The 12,789-nt window shown below is 50.4% G+C and overlaps 1 protein-coding gene across 2 annotated transcripts in view; it reads right to left on the bottom strand.

Annotated features, from left to right (window-relative positions):
- TMEM132B (transmembrane protein 132B) overlaps positions 1 to 12,789 on the bottom strand; it is a 797,578-nt gene that overhangs the window by 55,635 nt on the left and 729,154 nt on the right. The gene's annotated exons all lie outside the window — the stretch shown is intronic.

The raw sequence follows: 12,789 nt of genomic DNA, 5'->3' as shown, positions 1-12,789 counted from the left end.
CCACCATGCCACTGCAAGACATCCTTAAAATGTCACGTAAACTGTGCATGCATTTCAGCCATTCCTACACCGCAAAGAACACCCTCATTGAGCTGCAGCGGCAGAACGGAATTCCACAGCATCGCCTGATCTGCGACGTTGCAACAAGGTGGAATTCAACCCTACACATGTTAGACCGCCTTTACGAGCAGCGAAAGGCCATCACCGATTTCCTGATGTTACAAGCGGATAAAGGTACTCCCCTGTGTAACTTAGATGTCAGCCATTGGCAGCTCATGCGTGACACCTGCCGCTTGCTCAGGCCCTTTGAGGAGGCCACGCTATTCGTGAGTCGGCAGGACTATGGGATGAACGACGTCATTCCTCTGTTGCACGTCCTGGAACAAATGCTGTTAACAATGGCTGGTCAGGGTGCGGTAGACGTGGCGCACAGATCTCAACGCCACATGACCCCTGTGGGGGCAGGACAGGAAGAAGAGGAGGAGGTAGAGGAGGACATTTGTGCTCAGGAATTATTGAGTGAAATGGGTGGTTTTTCCACTCAGCGGACAGGAGTGGAGGAGCAGGAGCATCTGGTAGAGGAGGAGGAGGAGGAGACAGAGGACCCAGACGCACCGTGGCAGTATGCTGTGGAGATGGAGGCAGGGAGTCCCTCGCATTCCTTGGCACAAATGGCCCATAGCATGCTCGGTTGCTTGCGTAGCGACAGCCGAATAATAACCATCAGACAGAGGGATGACTTTTGGCTGTCCACCTTGTTGGACCCTCGCTACCGGTCCAAAATGGTGGCCTTTTTCACACCTGCTGAGAGGGAGGCCAAAATTACGTACTATAAAAACCACCTATGTAGTCAGTTGGTCTCTGCCTTTGTGCGCCATCGTCCATCCTCAGACACTGTGGGCCCTGTGCGCTCGCGTTCCGCTGGCATGGCAGCAGGGGAGGGGTGGGGTGGTAGGAGCAGTGGCAGCTCCACCAGCAGCGGCTGCCTCAGTCTGCAGTCGATGATGAGTAGCTTTCTTCACCAGCGCAGTGAGGAAACTACTAACCAGCCGCAGCAGCAGCAGCAGCATCAGGTGGACCTGGAGCAGGAGCTCAAACAACAGGCTTGGGCCTACTTGGACAGCACCCTGCCAACCGAGGTAGACAATCCCCTTGACTACTGGGCAACGAAACTTGACCTTTGGCCCCAACTAGCTGAATTTGCCCTTGAAAGGCTGTCATGCCCGGCCAGTAGCGTGGCATCGGAGCGCGTGTTTAGTGCGGCAGGAGGTATTGTAACTCCGCGGAGGACACGACTGTCCACCCAAAGTGTGGAGAGACTCACGTTTGTGAAAATGAATCAGGCGTGGATTAGTCTGGATTTCAAACCACCAGTTCCTGACACAACTGACTAAATCCGCCATGAATCATGCCTCAAACATGTGCCACTTTCAGGTCTCCTCACACTGCTGGTGTGTTGAATTTTTTGACATAGGGTGCTGGCAGATTACGGGCCTCCTATAGCTGCTGCCAGGCCCCTAATCTGCCATAGGCCCCTATATACCACCTCCTCCTGCTGCTGCCAGGTCCAGAGTCTCTCATGGGTCCCTGTACGGCCTCCCATTGCTGCTGTCTCCATCGCCACACTCTGCTGCCATGTGCCACTTTCAGGTCTCTTCACACTGCTGGTGTGTTAAATTTTTTGACATAGGGTGCAGGCAGATTACGGGCCTCACATAGCTGCTGCCAGGCCCCTAATCTGCCATGGGCCCCTATATACCGCCTCCTCATGCTGCTGCCAAGTCCAGAGTCTCTCATGGGTCCCTGTACGGCCTCCCATTGCTGCTGTCTCCATCGCCACACTCTGCTGCCATGTGCCACTTTCAGGTCTCTTCACACTGCTGGTGTGTTAAATTTTTTGACATAGGGTGCAGGCAGATTACGGGCCTCACATAGCTGCTGCCAGGCCCCTAATCTGCCATGGGCCCCTATATACCGCCTCCTCATGCTGCTGCCAAGTCCAGAGTCTCTCATGGGTCCCTGTACGGCCTCCCATTGCTGCTGTCTCCATCGCCACACTCTGCTGCCATGTGCCACTTTCAGGTCTCTTCACACTGCTGGTGTGTTTAATTTTTTGACATAGGGTGCAGGCAGATTACGGGCCTCACATAGCTGCTGCCAGGCCCCTAATCTGCCATGGGCCCCTATATACCGCCTCCTCATGCTGCTGCCAAGTCCAGAGTCTCTCATGGGTCCCTGTACGGCCTCCCATTGCTGCTGTCTCCATCGCCACACTCTGCTGCCATGTGCCACTTTCAGGTCTCTTCACACTGCTGGTGTGTTTAATTTTTTGACATAGGGTGCAGGCAGATTACGGGCCTCACATAGCTGCTGCCAGGCCCCTAATCTGCCATGGGCCCCTATATACCGCCTCCTCATGCTGCTGCCAAGTCCAGAGTCTCTCATGGGTCCCTGTATGGCCTCCCATTGCTGCTGTCTCCATCGCCACACTCTGCTGCCATGTGCCACTTTCAGGTCTCTTCACACTGCTGGTGTGTTAAATTTTTTGACATAGGGTGCAGGCAGATTACGGGCCTCACATAGCTGCTGCCAGGCCCCTAATCTGCCATGGGCCCCTATATACCGCCTCCTCATGCTGCTGCCAAGTCCAGAGTCTGTCATGGTCCCTGTACGGCCTCCCATTGCTGCTGTCTCCATCGCCACACTCTGCTGCCATGTGCCACTTTCAGGTCTCTTCACACTGCTGGTGTGTTTAATTTTTTGACATAGGGTGCAGGCAGATTACGGGCCTCACATAGCTGCTGCCAGGCCCCTAATCTGCCATGGGCCCCTATATACCGCCTCCTCATGCTGCTGCCAAGTCCAGAGTCTCTCATGGGTCCCTGTACGGCCTCCCATTGCTGCTGTCTCCATCGCCACACTCTGCTGCCATGTGCCACTTTCAGGTCTCTTCACACTGCTGGTGTGTTAAATTTTTTGACATAGGGTGCAGGCAGATTACGGGCCTCACATAGCTGCTGCCAGGCCCCTAATCTGCCATGGGCCCCTATATACCGCCTCCTCATGCTGCTGCCAAGTCCAGAGTCTGTCATGGTCCCTGTACGGCCTCCCATTGCTGCTGTCTCCATCGCCACACTCTGCTGCCATGTGCCACTTTCAGGTCTCTTCACACTGCTGGTGTGTTTAATTTTTTGACATAGGGTGCAGGCAGATTACGGGCCTCACATAGCTGCTGCCAGGCCCCTAATCTGCCATGGGCCCCTATATACCGCCTCCTCATGCTGCTGCCAAGTCTAGAGTCTCTCATGGGTCCCTGTACGGCCTCCCATTGCTGCTGTCTCCATCGCCACACTCTGCTGCCATGTGCCACTTTCAGGTCTCTTCACACTGCTGGTGTGTTAAATTTTTTGACATAGGGTGCAGGCAGATTACGGGCCTCACATAGCTGCTGCCAGGCCCCTAATCTGCCATGGGCCCCTATATACCGCCTCCTCATGCTGCTGCCAAGTCCAGAGTCTGTCATGGTCCCTGTACGGCCTCCCATTGCTGCTGTCTCCATCGCCACACTCTGCTGCCATGTGCCACTTTCAGGTCTCTTCACACTGCTGGTGTGTTAAATTTTTTGACATAGGGTGCAGGCAGATTACGGGCCTCACATAGCTGCTGCCAGGCCCCTAATCTGCCATGGGCCCCTATATACCGCCTCCTCATGCTGCTGCCAAGTCTAGAGTCTCTCATGGGTCCCTGTACGGCCTCCCATTGCTGCTGTCTCCATCGCCACACTCTGCTGCCATGTGCCACTTTCAGGTCTCTTCACACTGCTGGTGTGTTAAATTTTTTGACATAGGGTGCAGGCAGATTACGGGCCTCACATAGCTGCTGCCAGGCCCCTAATCTGCCATGGGCCCCTATATACCGCCTCCTCATGCTGCTGCCAAGTCCAGAGTCTGTCATGGTCCCTGTACGGCCTCCCATTGCTGCTGTCTCCATCGCCACACTCTGCTGCCATGTGCCACTTTCAGGTCTCTTCACACTGCTGGTGTGTTTAATTTTTTGACATAGGGTGCAGGCAGATTACGGGCCTCCCATAACTGCTGCCAGGCCCCTAATCTGCCATGGGCCCCTATATACCGCCTCCTCATGCTGCTGCCAAGTCTAGAGTCTCTCATGGGTCCCTGTACGGCCTCCCATTGCTGCTGTCTCCATCGCCACACTCTGCTGCCATGTGCCACTTTCAGGTCTCTTCACACTGCTGGTGTGTTAAATTTTTTGACATAGGGTGCAGGCAGATTACGGGCCTCACATAGCTGCTGCCAGGCCCCTAATCTGCCATGGGCCCCTATATACCGCCTCCTCATGCTGCTGCCAAGTCCAGAGTCTGTCATGGTCCCTGTACGGCCTCCCATTGCTGCTGTCTCCATCGCCACACTCTGCTGCCATGTGCCACTTTCAGGTCTCTTCACACTGCTGGTGTGTTAAATTTTTTGACATAGGGTGCAGGCAGATTACGGGCCTCACATAGCTGCTGCCAGGCCCCTAATCTGCCATGGGCCCCTATATACCGCCTCCTCATGCTGCTGCCAAGTCCAGAGTCTGTCATGGTCCCTGTACGGCCTCCCATTGCTGCTGTCTCCATCGCCACACTCTGCTGCCATGTGCCACTTTCAGGTCTCTTCACACTGCTGGTGTGTTTAATTTTTTGACATAGGGTGCAGGCAGATTACGGGCCTCACATAGCTGCTGCCAGGCCCCTAATCTGCCATGGGCCCCTATATACCGCCTCCTCATGCTGCTGCCAAGTCTAGAGTCTCTCATGGGTCCCTGTACGGCCTCCCATTGCTGCTGTCTCCATCGCCACACTCTGCTGCCATGTGCCACTTTCAGGTCTCTTCACACTGCTGGTGTGTTAAATTTTTTGACATAGGGTGCAGGCAGATTACGGGCCTCACATAGCTGCTGCCAGGCCCCTAATCTGCCATGGGCCCCTATATACCGCCTCCTCATGCTGCTGCCAAGTCCAGAGTCTGTCATGGTCCCTGTACGGCCTCCCATTGCTGCTGTCTCCATCGCCACACTCTGCTGCCATGTGCCACTTTCAGGTCTCTTCACACTGCTGGTGTGTTTAATTTTTTGACATAGGGTGCAGGCAGATTACGGGCCTCACATAGCTGCTGCCAGGCCCCTAATCTGCCATGGGCCCCTATATACCGCCTCCTCATGCTGCTGCCAAGTCCAGAGTCTCTCATGGGTCCCTGTACGGCCTCCCATTGCTGCTGTCTCCATCGCCACACTCTGCTGCCATGTGCCACTTTCAGGTCTCTTCACACTGCTGGTGTGTTAAATTTTTTGACATAGGGTGCAGGCAGATTACGGGCCTCACATAGCTGCTGCCAGGCCCCTAATCTGCCATGGGCCCCTATATACCGCCTCCTCATGCTGCTGCCAAGTCCAGAGTCTGTCATGGTCCCTGTACGGCCTCCCATTGCTGCTGTCTCCATCGCCACACTCTGCCATGTGCCACTTTCAGGTCTCTTCACACTGCTGGTGTGTTTAATTTTTTGACATAGGGTGCAGGCAGATTACGGGCCTCACATAGCTGCTGCCAGGCCCCTAATCTGCCATAGGCCCCTATATACCGCCTCCTCATGCTGCTGCCAGGTCCAGAGTCTCTCATGGGTCCCTGTACGGCCTCCCATTGCTGCTTTCTCCATCGCCACACTCTGCCATGTGCCACTTTCAGGTCTCCTCACACACTGCTGGTGTGTTGAATTTTTTGACATAGGGTGCTGGCAGATTACGGGCCTCCCATAGCTGCTGCCAGGCCCCTAATCTGCCATGGGCCCCTATATACCGCCTCCTCATGCTGCTGCCAAGTCCAGAGTCTGTCATGGGTCCCTGTACGGCCTCCCATTGCTGCTGTCTCCATCGCCACACTCTGCCATGTGCCACTTTCAGGTCTCCTCACACACTGCTGGTGTGTAGAATTTTTTGACATAGGGTGCTGGCAGATTACGGGCCTCCCATAGCTGCTGCCAGGCCCCTAATCTGCCATGGGCCCCTATATACCGCCTCCTCATGCTGCTGCCAAGTCCAGAGTCTGTCATGGGTCCCTGTACGGCCTCCCATTGCTGCTGTCTCCATCGCCACACTCTGCTGCCATGTGCCACTTTCAGGTCTCTTCACACTGCTGGTGTGTTAAATTTTTTGACATAGGGTGCAGGCAGATTACGGGCCTCACATAGCTGCTGCCAGGCCCCTAATCTGCCATGGGCCCCTATATACCGCCTCCTCATGCTGCTGCCAAGTCCAGAGTCTGTCATGGTCCCTGTACGGCCTCCCATTGCTGCTGTCTCCATCGCCACACTCTGCCATGTGCCACTTTCAGGTCTCCTCACACTGCTGGTGTGTTCCATTTTTTGTCATAGGGTGCTGGCAGATTATGGGCCTCCCATAACTGCTGCCAGGCCCCTAATCTGCCATGGGCCCCTATACCGACTCCTCATGCTGTGACGTTGCAACAAGGTGGAATTCAACCCTACATATGTTAGACCGCCTTTACGAACAGCAAAAGGCCATCACAGATTTCCTGATGTTAAAAGCAGATAAAGGTACTCCCTGTGTAACTTAGATGTCAGCCATTGGCAGCTCATGCGTGACACCTGCGCTTGCTCAGGCCCTTTGAGGAGGCCACGCTATTCGTGAGTCGGCAGGACTATGGGATGAACGACGTCATTCCTCTGTTGCACGTCCTGGAACAAATGCTGTTAACAATGGCTGGTCAGGGTGCGGTAGACGTGGCGCACAGATCTCAACGCCACATGGCCCCTGTGGGGGCAGGACTGGAAGAAGAGGAGGAGGTAGAGGAGGACATTGGTGCTCAGGAATTATTGAGTGAAATGGGTGGTTTTTCCACTCAGCGGACAGGAGTGGAGGAGCAGGAGCATCTGGTAGAGGAGGAGGAAGAGGAGACAGAGGACCTAGACGCACCGTGGCAGTATGCTGTGGAGATGGAGGCAGGGAGTCCCTCGCATTCCTTGGCACAAATGGCCCATAGCATGCTCGGTTGCTTGCGTAGCGACAGCCGAATAATAACCATCAGACAGAGGGATGACTTTTGGCTGTCCACCTTGTTGGACCCTCGCTACCGTTCAAAAATGGTGGCCTTTTTCACACCTGCTGAGAGGGAGGCCAAAATAACGTACTATAAAAAACACCTATGTAGTCAGCTGGTCTCTGCCTGTCTGCGCCAACGTCCATCCTCAGACACTGTGGGCCCTGTGCGCTCGTGTTCCGCTGCCATGGCAGCAGGGGAGGGGTGGGGTGGTAGGAGCAGTGGCAGCTCCACCAGCAGCGGCTGCCTCAGTCTGCAGTCGATGATGAGTAGCTTTCTTCACCAGCGCAGTGAGGAAACTACTAACCAGCCGCAGCAGCAGCAGCAGCATCAGGTGGACCTGGAGCAGGACCTCAAACAACAGGCTTAGGCCTACTTGGACAGCACCCTGCCAACCGAGGTAGACAATCCCCTTGACTACTGGGCAACGAAACTTGACCTTTGGCCCCAACTAGCTGAATTTGCCCTTGAAAGGCTGTCATGCCCGGCCAGTAGCGTGGCATCGGAGCGCGTGTTTAGTGCGGCAGGAGGTATTGCAACTCCGCGGAGGACACGACTGTCCACCCAAAGTGTGGAGAGACTCACGTTTGTGAAAATGAATCAGGCGTGGATTAGTCTGGATTTCAAACCACCAGTTCCTGACACAACTGACTAAATCCGCCATGAATCATGCCCCAAACATGTGCCACTTTCAGGTCTCCTCACACTGCTGGTGTGTTCCATTTTTTGTCATAGGGTGCTGGCAGATTACGGGCCTCCCATAGCTGCTGCCAGGCCCCTAATCTGCCATAGGCCCCTATACCGCCTCCTCATGCTGCTGCCAAGTCCAGAGTCTCTCATGGGTCCCTGTACGGCCTCCCATTGCTGCTGCCTCCATCGCCACACTCTGCCATGTGCCACTTTCAGGTCTCCTCACACTGCTGGTGTGTTCCATTTTTTGTCATAGGGTGCTGGCAGATTACGGGCCTCCCATAGCTGCTGCCAGGCCCCTAATCTGCCATGGGCCCCTATACCGCCTCCTCATGCTGCTGCCAGGTCCAGAGTCTCTCATGGGTCCCTGTACGGCCTCCCATTGCTGCTGTCTCCATCGCCACACTCTGCCATGTGCCACTTTCAGGTCTCCTCACACTGCTGGTGGGTTCCATTTTTTGTCATAGGGTGCTGGCAGATTACGGGCCTCCCATAGCTGCTGCCAGGCCCGTAATCTGCCATGGGCCCCCGTACCGACTCCTCATGCTGCTGCCAGGCCCGTAATCTGTCATGGGCCACTGTTGTCGCTTGTTGGCATATTCCGCTCGTTCAGATGCTCCTTCTCCTGCTACTCCTCTTCACGGATTCCGTCAGCAGTCTTTCTTGGAATCCGTTTCCAAGAGACAACAGTTTGCGAGCACGCACCCGACGGTGCAGAAGCTGAACGTCCTCCTGTCCAAGTTGCTGCTGCCAGGCTCGTAATCTGTCATGCGCCCCTGTACCGCCTCCTCATGCTGCTGCCAGGTCCAGAGTGTGTCATGGGCCCCCGTACCGACTCCTCATGCTGCTGCCAGGCCCGTAATCTGTCATGGGCCCCTGTACCGCCTCCCCATGCTGCTGCCAGGTCCAGAGTGTGTCATGGGTCCCTGTACGGCCTCCCATTGCTGCTGCCAGGCCCGTAATCTGCCATGGGCCCCTGTACCGACTCCTCATGCTGCTGCCAGGCCCGTAATCTGTCATGGGCCCCTGTACCGCCTCCTCATGCTGCTGCCAGGTCCAGAGTGTGTCATGGGTCCCTGTACGGCCTCCCATTGCTGCTGTCTCTATCGCCACACTCTGCCATGTGCCACTTTCAGGTCTCCTCACACTGCTGGTGGTTTCCATTTTTGTCATAGGGTGCTGTATGGCCTCCCATTGCTGCTGCCTCCACCGCCACACTGTGGCTCCACACTCTGGTTTTGGCCCCGTGACTGCCCAAATGAGTGAAGTGTGCGGTGATTCTAAGATCGACGGCACTCATCTGCATGTCATACTGACTGACAGTATTATTTCTCTTCCCCAGCAGACTCCAAGGGCATTTAAATTAAAGGTACAGTGTTCTGCACTAATATTAAGTCTCTCTGAAGCCTAGAAACACCCTTTTTTAAGTTAAATTCACAGCGAATTTATTCGACTCGAATCGAATATTGTCCACGAATTCGCCGAATCAGTCGAATCGAATTTTTCATTTCTTCGCTCATCTCTACTAGCCTCCTATAATCCCCTACACAGGAACATTCTGATTAAAGGGTGCAGTACTGTAAGCAAATCAGACCCTGCTGTCTTGTTCATTTATGTGAGTTTAATAAATGTATGATTCGAAGAGAACACAGAGATAATCTCAGCAGTAAGCAGCTGCATCTTCACTATATTATCATGGTCTTGACTTAACTGCAGTGGAAAAAAGTAAATAGTCAAGGCATGGCTATGGTGTTTGGTAATGTAACAGAATTAGAAAACTGGCTGAGCAGAATTACAAACAATGTATTTGCTAAAGCAGTTCAAACATATGTATTTGATTTTGTGTAATTAATTGTTTGCCTACACACACTTTAAGCCATTGCTTCATTTAATCAAAACACTAAATTTAGCTACTGATACTGGGCACTACAATATTTTTCTCCAAAGCATTCATCACATACCTCTAACTGATACCCCCTAGGTTGCAGTACTGTAGATACTCATCCAAGTTTCAGATTAGTCGTTGTAACACCACATCAGTTCTACAAGCTTACCTTCTGCGCTTCATCACTTTGTGTGTTCCTTCACTTTCTGGATTTACGTGTGTTATCCTTGTTAGGTTTAATAGGATTAAAATGGATGTCAGATTCACTTGCATTTTGTAATAAGAACTGAAATGTTAATGAGCTGATGCTTGTCTTAATTTTTGTTCTGTGTAAAAATCTGACTTTATTATTTGCCAGTTATTTGCCACGCATTATGGTGTCTACTGAATCTTTGGTGGTAAAAATGTGGTGAATTATAAAATTGTATGCGCAACAGACACTGCAGTGGTCACAATTTAATCTCAAAAGTATATACATGCACACATACTGTATATGTTTGAATTTACGCATAACCTAAACTGAGCTGATGGTATAAATGCATAAGCAAAAGTTACACCGAATCTCATAATAATTAGTAACTTTAGAGATATGAGAAGCTAACTGTTTTAACAAATTTTGGCTTAAGTCAAGCTTGCCTGCATTCACTTTCAAGCTTTTCATGTACATTTATGAGGTTATTCAAGGCTCAGCAGGGAGATTTCTGACATGTATATAGAAAGGTAGATCATACATTTTTTGGTGAAGGGAGAGAGGGAGGTCACTGGCCACAGACTGAAGCTTTGTAGATAAGAGGGCAATGCCAGAGATTGCCTGAATGCCTCTTCCTTTACTAGATATGTGGCATTTAAACCTTGCAGTGCTTACTGCAAGGGTAGATTTTTTTCTAATTCCTGGAGTTGAGATTTAGACACATTGATATTTTATTAGTTTAACTTACCATTAGCTGTACAATTATGAGTGCATGAACTGAAAACAAACTAAGACTGCTCTTGGGTTGATTTACTAAAACCCAAAAGTGCTAAATCTGGTGCAGCTCTACATTGAAACCAATCACCTTCAGGTTTTTTTGACAAAGCCTAATTAAACAAACTGAAGTTAGATGCTGATTAGCTATCATGCACAGATGCATCAGATTTTGCACTTTCCAGTTTAGTAAATCAACTCCAGTGTGTTATTGTTCATGGGCATGTTGGCTGTTTAATTCTTGTGATACATATCACATAATGTAGCTGTCATTACTCAAGGCTATTTAGAGCAATACAGGTTTGTAAATCCATTGTTATCTAGGTACGCTTGCTAGAAAGCAAAGCCCGATTCTTTCTTGGTCAAGAATACCAGATCAAAACACATCCCAGTCTGTTGGCTGGACAGTGAAGCAGCAGCACTCTGCTCATTCTTGTCCCTCCTCTGCTTGCCATGTTTACTGGGGCACAATGACAAGCTCCTCCAGCTTCCTGTCTCAGTGGTGTGTTGTAGGTGATTATCCACTTGCTGACCATAATACGTTGCGGTTTGCAAGCAGTTTACCGGGGTCATGGCTAAAGATATCAGGGTTTTTTTCGGCCGTCTTTCTCATGAAAGTGGTCCGAACAGCTCATCAGCCACTGGATCGCTTTCAGTAGGGGTGGAAGGGGACGTCTGCTGGCTGCTGTTTCTCGGGCTTACCGTTTCAACCTGCATGCTTGGGAAATGATCCTATGGTGTGGCTGGCTGGTCACAGAGGCAATGAGAGACTCTATAATCTCTGATTGCCTCTTTGGACTTGGAGGACTGAAGTGATGCCATGACTTCACTTCCAGTCTGGGAGGATGTAAACTATTTTTTTTATTAAAGCAAAAGATCAAAAAAAAATTTCAATCTTTTGCTTTAAAGGTAAAGTAGAAATTTGGGATCTTTTAAATCCCAGGACCTGTCATCCTTGCTGTCATCCTTATTTCTATTACAAGGGATGTTTACCTTCCTTGTAAAAGGAATAAAAATGATCACACACAAACACAAAAAGTAAATAAATAAAACCACGGTATAAAAATAAAATAAGAAAAAAAAATTAAGCACCCCCATCCCTCTGTGCCTGCACGCAGAAGTGAATGCGAATGTAAGTCAAGCAGGCATATGTAAATGGTATTTACAGCACACATGTGAGGTATTACCATAAACGTTACAGTGAGAACAATATTTCTAGTGCTACACCTCCTCTGTACCTTTAAACAGATAATCTGTAAAAAAATGTTCAAAGCATTGCCTATGGGGATTTTTAAGCACCGTAGTTTGTCACTATTCCATGAGAGTGCACAATTTTAAAGTGTGACATATTAGGTATCTATTTACTTGCCGTAACAGCATCTTTTATATTTTACGAAAAAATTAGGGTATATATTGTGTTTGTTTACTTTTTAATTCATTAAAGTGTATTTTTTCCCAAAAAATTGTGTTTGAAAAACTGCTGTGCAAATGCCACATGACATAAAAAATTGCAACAATCTCCATTTCATTCTCTAGGGTCTTTGGTAAATAAATAAATATATGCACAGTGAAGGAAATAAGTATTTGATCCCCTGCTGATTTTGAATGTTTTCCCACTCAAGCAGATAATGTGGAAACCTAATATGAAAGAATGATACATCTATTATGGCCTTAGACTGAGAAAAAGAACAAAATATATCAGCAAGTGAATTTACCAACTGGTGTCCAGTTAAAACAGAACTCTGATCAAAACTTTTATTTTCCCATATAGTAGGGCTGTGTTCACACTGCATGGGTTAAGTGCTTGTTTTGCCCAGGGGTTTAGGGAAAAGTTATACTTACCCATTCCGCTGATCCTCCGGAAAACAGCACTCCCCCACGTCCAGCGGTGGACTGTTCCTGCTATTCTCACATCTGGAGCCAGTCTATGGGCATGATGATGTCAGGAAGAGACCATTCACAAGATCGCTAGCATGTGGGGGGGCAGGAGTGGCAGGGACCTGTCTTTCACTCACAGGATTGGTGGATTAGGTAAGTGTATCTTTGCTTTCCAAGCCCCTAAGCAAAAACTGCATGGGAAAATAACAATTTTGCCCAGAATTCTTCTTTTAACCTTATTTATTTCAATCAAAATTGAAA

The sequence above is a fragment of the Staurois parvus genome, unplaced genomic scaffold, assembly GCF_062004578.1.
Source record: "Staurois parvus isolate SC_StPar_1 unplaced genomic scaffold, SC_StPar_1.0 ptg000719l, whole genome shotgun sequence".
In the NCBI taxonomy this organism is placed as follows: Eukaryota; Metazoa; Chordata; class Amphibia; order Anura; family Ranidae; genus Staurois; species Staurois parvus.
Note: the sequence above shows the minus strand (reverse complement) of the source record. Positions and strands in the feature narration are given on the sequence as shown.